The sequence below is a fragment of the Triticum dicoccoides genome, chromosome 5A (assembly GCF_002162155.2).
Source record: "Triticum dicoccoides isolate Atlit2015 ecotype Zavitan chromosome 5A, WEW_v2.0, whole genome shotgun sequence".
Lineage (NCBI taxonomy): Eukaryota > Viridiplantae > Streptophyta > Magnoliopsida > Poales > Poaceae > Triticum > Triticum dicoccoides.
Window position 1 is genome coordinate 711008145 of NC_041388.1, and position 10702 is coordinate 711018846.

Here is a 10702-nt window from a genome sequence, read left to right on the forward strand (position 1 = left end):
TCTCATCTAGAGGGGGCCGGCCCCCTTCCTCCTTCCCCTATATATAGAGGGGCAAGGGGAGGGCTGCACACAACATCCAAGGCGCAGCCCCTCCCCTCCCCAACACCTCTCCTCCTCCGTAAGAGCTTGGCGAAGCCCTGCCGGAGTACTGCTGCTTCACCACCACCACGCCGTCGTGCTGCTGTTGGAGCCCTCTTCCTCAACCTCTCCCTCCTCCTTGCTGGATCAAGGCGCGAGAGACGTCCTCACTCCGTACATGTGTTGAACGCGGAGGTGCCGTCCGTTCGGCGCTAGGATCTTCGGTGATTTGGATCACGACGAGTACGACTCCATCATCCCCGTTCTCTTGAACGCTTCCGCTCGCGATCTACAAGGGTATGTAGATGCACTCCTCTCCCTCTCGTTGCTAGATGACTCCATAGATTGATCTTGGTGATCCGTAGAAAATTTTAAATTTCTGCTACGATCCCCCACAGTGGTATCAGAGCCAGGTTTATGCATAGTTTCTATGCACGAGTAGAACACAAGTTGTTGTGGGTGTCGATTTTGTCAATTTACTTGCCGTTACTAGTCTTATCTTGATTCGGCGGCATCGTGGGATGAAGCGGCCGGACCGACCTTACACGTACGCTTGCGTGAGACTAGTTCCACCGACTGACATGCACTAGTTGCATAAGGTGGCTAGCGGGTGTCTGTCTCTCCCACTTTAGTCGGATCGGATTCGATGAAAAGGGTCCTTATGAAGGGTAAATAGAAATTGGCATATCACGTTGTGGTTTTGGCATAGGTAAGAAACGTTCTTGCTAGAAACCTATAGCAGCCACGTAAAAACTTGCAACAACAATTAGAGGACGTCTAACTTGTTTTTGCAGCATGTGCCATGTGATGTGATATGGCCAAAAGGATGTGATGAATGATATATGTGATGTATGAGATTGATCGTGTTCTTGTAATAGGAATCACGACTTGCATGTTGATGAGTATGACAACCGGCAGGAGCCATAGGAGTTGTCTTAATTTATTTATGACCTGCGTGTCAACATAAACGTCATGTAATTACTTTACTTTATCGCTAACCGTTAGCCATAGTAGTAGAAGTAATAGTTGACGAAACAACTTCATGAAGACACGATGATGGAGATCATGATGATGGAGATCATGGTGTCATGCCGGTGACGACGATGATCATGGCGCCCCGAAGATGGAGATCAAAAGGAGCAAAATGATATTGACCATATCATGTCATTATTTGATTGCATGTGATGTTTATCATGTTTTACATCTTATTTGCTTAGACGACGGTAGCATAAATAAGATGATCCCTCCCAATAATTTCAAGTAAGTGTTCCCCCTAACTGTGCACCGTTGCTAAGGTCCGTTGTTCCGAAGCACCACGTGATGATCAGGTGTGATAGGTTCTAACATTCGCATACAACAGGTGTAAGTCAGATTTACACACGCAAAACACTTAGGTTGACTTGACGAGCCTAGCATGTACAGACATGGCCTCGGAACACGGAAGACCGAAAGGTCGAACATGAGTCTTATGGAAGATACGATCAACATGAAGATGTTCACCGATGATGACTAGTCCGTCTCACATGATGATCGGACGCGGCCTAGTTGAATTGGATCATGTATCACTTAGATGACTAGAGGGATGTCTATCTAAGTGGGAGTTCATTAAATAATTTAATTATATGAACTTAATTATCATGAACTTAGTCTAAAATCTTTACAATATGTCTTGTAGATCAAATGGCCCACGCTAATGTTGTCCTCAACTTCAACGCGTTCCTAGAGAAAACCAAGCTGAAAGACGATGGTAGCAACTATACGGACTGGGTCCGGAACTTGAGGATCATCCTCATAGCTGCCAAGAAAGCATATGTCCTTGAAGCACCGCTAGGTGAAGCACCACCCCAAGAAACCAAGACGTTATGAACGCTTGGCAGTCCCGTGCTGATGATTACTCCCTGGTTCAGTGCGGCATGCTTTACAGCTTAGAACCGGGGCTCCAGAAGCGTTTTGAGAAACACGGAGCATATGAAATGTTCCAAGAGCTGAAAATGGTTTTCCAAGCTCATGCCTGGGTCGAGAGATATGAAGTCTCCGACAAGTTCTACAGTTGTAAGATGGAGGAGAATAGTTCCATCAGCGAGCACATACTCAAAATGTCTGGGTTGCACAACCGCTTGTCTCAGCTGGGAGTTAATCTCCCGGATGATGTGGTCGTTGACAGAATCCTTCAGTCGCTCCCACCTAGCTACAAAAGCTTTGTGATGAACTTCAATATGCAGGGGATGGAAAAGACCATTCCTGAGGTATATTCAATGCTGAAATCAGCGGAGGTGGAAATCAAAAAGGAACATCAAGTGTTGATGGTGAATAAAACCACTAAGTTCAAGAAAGGCAAGGGTAAAAAGAACTTCAAGAAGGACAGCAAGGGAGTTGCTGCGCCCGGTAAGCAGTCTGCCAGGAAGAAGGCAAAGAATGGACCCAAGCCCGAGACTGAGTGTTTTTATTGCAAGGGAAGTGGTCACTGGAAGCGGAACTGCCCAAAGTACTTAGCGGACAAGAAGGCCGGCAACACCAAAGGTATATGTGATATACATGTTATTGATGTGTACCTTACCAGTACTCGTAGTAGCTCCTGGGTATTTGATACCGGTGCGGTTGCTCATATTTGTAACTCAAAACAGGAGCTGCGGAATAAGCGGAGACTGGCGAAGGACGAGGTGACGATGCGCGTTGGAAATGGTTCCAAGATCGATGTGATCGTCGTCGGCACGCTACCTCTACATTTACCTATGGGATTAGTTTTAAACCTTAATAATTGTTATTTAGTGCCAGCTTTGAGCATGAACATTGTATCAGGATCTCGTTTAATACGAGATGGCTACTCATTTAAATCCGAGAATAATGGTTTTTTTATTTATATGAGAGATATGTTTTATGGTCATGCCCTGTTGGTCAATGGTTTATTCTTATTTAATCTCGAACGTGATGTTACACATATTCATAGTGTGAATACCAAAAGATGTAAGGTTGATAATGATGTTGGGGAACGTAGTAATTTCAAAAAAATTCCTACGCACACGCAAGATCATGGTGATGCATAGCAACGATAGGGGTGTTGTCTACGTACCCTCATAGACCGTTCGCGAAAGCGTTATATCAACGCGGTTGATGTAGCTGTATGTCTTCACGTCCGACCGATCCAAGTACCGAAAGCACGGCACCTCCGAGTTCTGCACACGTTTGGTTCGGTGACGTCCTTGCCTTCTCGATCCAGCAAGAGGGGCGAAGTAGTAGATGAGTTCCGGCAGCACAACGGCATGGTGACGGTGTTGTTGGGGAACGTAGCAAAAATTCAATATTTTCTACGCATCACCAAGATCAATCTATGGAGTAATCTAGCAACGAGGGGAAGGAGAGTGCATCTACATACCCTTGTAGATCGCTAAGCGGAAGCGTTCAAGTGAACGGGGTTGATGGAGTCGTACTCGTCGTGATCCAAATCACCGATGATCCTAGTGCCAAATGGACGACACCTCCATGTTCAACACACGTACAGCCCGGTGACGTCTCCTACGCATTGATCCAGCAAGGGGAGAAGGAGAGGTTGGGGAAGACTCCATCCAGCAGCAGCACGATGGCGTAGTGGTGGTGGAGGAGCGTGGTACTCCAGCAGGGCTTCGCCAAGCACCGCAAGAGACGAGGAGGGAGAGGGGTAGGGCTGCGCCAAGAAGGAGATGTTCTCGTGTGTATGGCAGCCCAAAACCCCACTATATATAGGGGAAAGGGAGGGGCTGCGCCCCCACCTAGGTTTCCACCCCTAGGGGTGGCGGCCAGCCCTAGATCCCATCTAGGGGGGCGGCCAAGGGGGGAGAGAGGGGGGGCGCACCACTAGGCGGGCCTTAGGCCCATCTGAGCCTAGGGTTTCCCCCTTTTCCCTTCTCTCTTCGCCTTGGGCCCTGGTGGGGGGGCGCACCAGCCCACCTGGGGCTGGTCCCCTCTCACACTTGGCCCACGCAGCCCTCTGGGGTACGTAGCCCCACCTGGTGGACCCCCGGGACCCTCCCGGTGGTCCCGGTACATTACCGATAGCACCCGAAGCTTTTCCGGTGACCAAAACAGGACTTCCCATATATAAATCTTTACCTCCGGACCATTACGGAACTCCTCGTGATGTACGGGATCTCATCCGGGACTCCGAACAACATTCGGTAACCACATATATCTATTCCCTATAAACCTAGCGTCATCGAACCTTAAGTGTGTAGACCCTACGGGTTCGGGAACCATGCAGACATGACCGAGACACCTCTCCGGCCAATAACCAACAGCGGGATCTGGATACCCATGTTGGCTCCCACATGTTCCACGATGATCTCATCGGATGAACTACGATGTCGAGGATTCAATCAATCCCGTATTCAATTCGCTTTGTCTAGCGGTACGATACTTGCCCGAGATTTGATCGTCGGTATCCCGATACCTTGTTCAATCTCGTTACCGGCAAGTCTCTTTACTCGTTCCGTAACACATCATCCCGTGATCAACTCCTTGATCACATTGTGCACATTATGATGATGTCCTACCGAGTGGGCCCAGAGATACCTCTCCGTTTACACGGAGTGACAAATCCCAGTCTCGATTCGTGCCAACCCAACAGACACTTTCGGAGATACCTGTAGTGTACCTTTATAGCCACCCAGTTACGTTGTGACGTTTGGCACACCCAAAGCACTCCTACGGTATCCGGGAGTTGCACAATCTCATGGTCTAAGGAAATGATACTTGACATTAGAAAAGCTTTAGCAAACGAACTACACGATCTTTGTGCTAGGCTTAGGATTGGGTCTTGTCCATCACATCATTCTCCTAATGATCTGATCCCGTTATCAACGACATCCAATGTCCATGGTCAGGAAACCGTAACCATCTATTGATCAACGAGCTAGTCAACTAGAGGCTTACTAGGGACATGGTGTTGTCTATGTATCCACACATGTATCTGAGTTTCCTATCAATACAATTCTAGCATGGATAATAAACGATTATCATGAACAATGAAATATAATAATAATAACTAATTTATTATTGCCTCTAGTACATAAGCTGCAAAGCATATGTAAGCAGCTTCACCGAGGTTTTTCTTTGAAAAACTCCTTTCAAAACACTCCTTTATGCTTTGCAGAATAATTCTACATTATTTCCGATCAACAATATGTCATTCACATATACTTATCAGAAATGTTGTAGTGCTCCCACTCACTTTCTTGTAAATACAGGCTTCACCGCAAGTCTGTATAAAACTATATGCTTTGATCAACTTATCAAAGCGTATATTCCAACTCCGAGATGCTTGCACCAGTCCATAGATGGATCGCTGGAGCTTGCATATTTTGTTACTACCTTTAGGATTGACAAAACCTTCTGGTTGCATCATGTACAACTCTTCTTTAATAAATACATTAAAGAATGCAGTTTTGTTTATCCATTTGCCAGATTTCATAAAATGCGGCAATTGCTAACATGATTCGGACAGACTTAAGCATAGATACGAGTGAGAAACTCTCATCGTAGTCAACACCTTGAACTTGTCGAAAACCTTCTTGCGACAATTCTAGCTTTGTAGATAGTAACACTACTATCAGCATCCGTCTTCCTCTTGAAGATCCATTTAATCTCAATGGATCGCCGATCAATGGGCAAGTCAATCAAAGTCCATACTTTGTTCTCATACATGGATCTCATCTCAGATTTCATGGCCTCAAGCCATTTCGCGGAATCTGGGCTCATCATCGCTTCCTCATAGTTCGTAGGCTCGTCATGGTCAAGTAACATGACCTCCAGAACAGGATTACTGTACCACTCTGGTGCGGATCTCACTCTGGTTTACCTACGAGGTTCGGTAGCAACTTGATCTGAAGTTACATGATCATCATCATTAGCTTCCTCACAGTTACCTCATCAAGTTCTACTTTCCTCCCACTCACTTCTTTCAAGAGAAACTCCTTCTCTAGAAAGGATCCATTCTCAGCAATGAATAACTTGCCTTCGGATCTGTGATAGAAGGTGTACCCAACATTTTCTTTTGGGTATCCTATGAAGATTTACTTCTCCGATTTGGGTTCGAGATTATCATGTTGAAACTTTTTCACATAAGCATTGCAGTCCCAAACTTTAAGAAACGATAGCTTAGGTTTCTCGCCAAACCACAGTTCATACGGTGTCGTCTCAACGGATTTAGATGGTGCCCTTTTTAACGTGAATGTAGTTGTCTCTAATGCATAACCCCAAAACGATAGTGGTAGATCGGTAAGAGACATCATAGATCGCACTATATCTAATAAAGTATGGTTATGACGTTCGGACACACCATTACACTGTGGTGTTCCAGGTGGCGTGAGTAGTGAAACTATTTCACATTGTTTTAACTGAAGGCCAAACTTGTAACTCAAATATTTTACTTCTGCGATCATATCGTAGAAACTTTTATTTTTGTTACGATGATTCTCCACTTCACTCTGAAATTCTTTGAACTTTTCAAATATTTCAGACTTGTGTTTCATCAAGTAGATATACTCATATCTGCTCAAATCATCTGTGAAGATCAGAAAATAATGATACATGTCGCGAGCCTCAATATTCGTCGGACCATATACATCAGTATGTATGATTTCCAACAAATCTATTGCTTGCTCCATTGTTCTGGAGAACAGAGTTTTAGTCATCTTGCCCATGAGGCATGGTTCGCAAGCATCAACTGATTCATAATCAAGTGATTCCAAAAGCCCATCAGCATGTATTTTCTTCATGCGCTTTACACCAATATGACCTAAATGGCAGTGCCACAAATAAGTCGCATTATCATTGTTAACTTTGCATCTTTTGGCTTCAATATTATGAAAATGTGTATCACCACGATCGAGATCCAACAAACCATTTTCATTGGGTGTATGACCATAGAAGGTTTTATTCATGTAAACAGAACAACAATTATTCTCTAACTTACATGAATAACCATATTGCAATAAACATGATCCAATCATATTTATGCTCAACGCAAACACCAAATAACATTTATTTAGGTTCAACACTAATCCCGAAAGTATAGGGAGTGTGCGGTGATGATCATATCAATCTTGGAACCACTTCCAACACACATCGTCACTTCACCCTTAACTAGTCTCTGTTTATTTTGCAACTCCCATTTCGAGTTACTACTCTTTAGCAACTGAACCAGTATCAAATACCAAGGGGTTGCTATAAACACTAGTAAAGTACACATTAATAACATGTATATCAAATATATCTTTGTTTACTTTGCCATCCTTCCTATCCACCAAATACTTGGGGTAGTTCCGCTTCTAGAGATTAGTCCCTTTGCAGTAGAAGTACTCAGTTTCAGGCTTAGGTCCATACTTGGGTTTCTTCACTTGAGCAGAAACTTGTTTGTCGTTCTTCTTAAAGTTCCCCTTCTTCCCTTTACCCTTTATCTTGAAACTAGTGGTCTTGTCAATCATTAACACTTGATGTTTTTCTTGATTTCTACCTTCGCTGATTTTTGCATCGCGAAGAGCTTGGGAATTGTTTTCGTCATCCCTTGCATATTATAGTTCATCACGAAGTTCTACTAACTTGGTGATGGTGACTAGAGAATTCTGTCAATCACTATTTTATCTGGAAGATTAACTCCCACTTGATTCAAGCGATTGTAGTACCCAGACAATCTGAGCACATGCTCACTGCTTGAGCTATTCTCCTCCATCTTTTAGCTATAGAACTTGTTGGAGACTTCATATCTCTCAACTCGAGTATTTGCTTGAAATATTAACTTCAACTCCTGGAACATCTCATATGGTCCATGACGTTCAAAACATCTTTGAAGTCCCGATTCTAAGCCGTTTAAGCATGGTGCACTAAACTATCAAGTAGTCATCATATTGAGCTAGCCAAATGTTCACAACATCTGTATCTGCTCCTGCAATAGGTTTGTCACCTAGCGGTGCATCAAGGACATAATTCTTCTGCGCAGCAATGAGGATAAACCTCAGATCACGGATCCAATCCGCATCATTGCTACTAACACCTTTCAACTTAGTTTTCTCTAGGAACATATCAAAAATAAAACAGGGGAGCTAAACGCGAGCTATTGATCTACAACATAGATATGCTAATACTACCAGGACTAAGTTCATGATAAATTTAAGTTCAATTAATCATATTACTTAAGAACTCCCACTTAGAAAGACATCCCTCTAATCTTCTAAGTGATCACGTGATCCAAATCAACTAAACCATGTCGGATCATCACGTGAGATGGAGTAGTATCAATGGTGAACATCAATATGTTGATCATATCTACTATATGATTCACGCTCGACCTTTCGGTCTCCGTGTTCCGAGGCCATATATGTTATATGCTAGGCTCGTCAAGTTAAAACTGAGTATTCCACGTGTGCAACTGTTTTGCACCTGTTGTATTTGAACGTAGAGCCTATCACACCCGATCATCACGCGGTGTCTCAGCATGAAGAACTTTCGAAACGGTGCATACTTAGGGAGAACACTTATACTTTGATAATTTAGTGAGGGATCATCTTATAATGCTACCGTCAATCAAAGCAAGATAAGATGCATAAAAGATAAACATCACATGCAATCAATATAAGTGATATGATATGGCCATCATCATCTTGTGCTTGTGATCTCCATCTCCGAAGCACCTTCATGATCACCATCATCACCGGCGCAACACCTTGATCACCATCGTAGCATCGTTGTCATCTCGCCAATTATATGCTTCCACGACTATCGCTACCGCTTACTGATAAAGTAAAGCATTACATCGCGATTGCATTGCATACAATAAAACGACAACCATATGGCTCCTGCCAGTTGCCGATAACTCGGTTACAAAACATGATCATCTCATACAATAAATTTTAGCATCATGTCTTGACCATATCACATCACAACATGCCCTGCAGAAACAAGTTAGACGTCCTCTACTTTGTTGTTGCAAATTTTGCGTGGCTGCTACGGGCTTAGCAAGAACCGTTCTTACCTACTCATCAAAACCACAACAGTTTGTCAAGTTGGTGCTGTTTTAACCTTTGCAAGGACCGGGCGTAGCCACACTTGGTTCAACTAAAGTTGGAGAAACTGACACCCGCCAGCCACCTGTGTGCAAAGCACGTCGGTAGAACCAGTCTCGCGTAAGCGTACGCGTAATGTCGGTCCGGGCCGCTTCATCCAACAATACCGCCGAACCAAAGTATGACATGCTGGTAAGCAGTATGACTTATATCGCCCACAACTCACTTGTGTTCTGCTCGTGCACAACATCAACGCATAAAACCTAGGCTCGGATGCCACTGTTGGGGAACATAGTAATATCAAAAAATTTCCTACGCACATGCAAGATCATGGTGATGCATAGCAACGAGAGGGGAGAGTGTTGTCTACGTACCCTCGTAGACCATTCGCGGAAGCGTTATATCAACGCGGTTGATGTAGTCGTACGTCTTCACGTCCGACCGATCCAAGTACCGAAAGCACGGCACCTCCGAGTTCTGCACACATTCGGTTCGGTGACGTCCTCGCCTTCTCGATCCAGCAAGAGGGGCGAAGTAGTAGATGAGTTCTGGCAGCACGACGGCGTGGTGACGGTGTTGGTGAAGAACAATCTCCGCAGGGCTTCGCCTAAGCACTACGAAAACTATGATGGAGGATAAACTAGAGGGGACGGGGTTGTCGGCACACGGCTTGGTGTTTCTTGATGTGTCTTTGGTGCTAGCCCTACCCCTCTATTTATATGTTGAGCCCTGGGGTCGAAACTTGGAGTAAAAGCCTCCTCAAAGTCGGTTTTACCCGAAAGGCAAGAGTCCTACTCAGACTCCAGGGCTAGACGCCAGGGTTCCCGGCGTCCACCCCCTAGACGCCAGGGTTCCTGGCGTCTAGCCTCTGGTCTCCGCAAAACTTCCTTTTGCACTTTCCAAAAGCCTCGTGGGCTTTCCCCTTTGGCCCAGATAAAGTGTTCTCATGCCCAAACATTTCGAGAAACATCCGGAACCCCTTCCGGAGATCAAACACTACTATCCCATATATCAAACTTTATCTTCGGACCATTCCGGAGTTCCTTGTCATGTCCGTGATCTCATCCCGGACTCCGAACAACATTCGGTCATCAACATACATAACTCATATATTACTATATCGTCAATGAACGTTAAGCGTGCGGACCCTACGGGTTCGAGAACTATGTAGACATGACCGAGACACCTCTCTGGTCAAAAACCAATAGTGGGACCTGGATGCCCATATTGGCTCCTACATATTCTACGAAGATCTTTATCGGTCAGACCGCATAACAACATACGTTGTTCCCTTTGTCATCGGTATGTTACTTGCCCGAGATTCGATCGTCGGTATCTCAATACCTAGCTCAATCTCGTTACCGGCAAGTCTCTTTACTCGTTCCGTAATACATCATCCCGCAACTAACTCATTAGTTGCAATGCTTGCAAGGCTTATAGTGATGTGCATTACCGAGTGGGCCCAGAGATACCTCTCCGACAATCGGAGTGACAAATCCTAATCTCGAAATACGCCAACCCAGCAAGTACCTTTGGAGACACCTATAGAGCACCTTTATAATCACCCAGTTACGTTGTGACGTTTGGTGGCA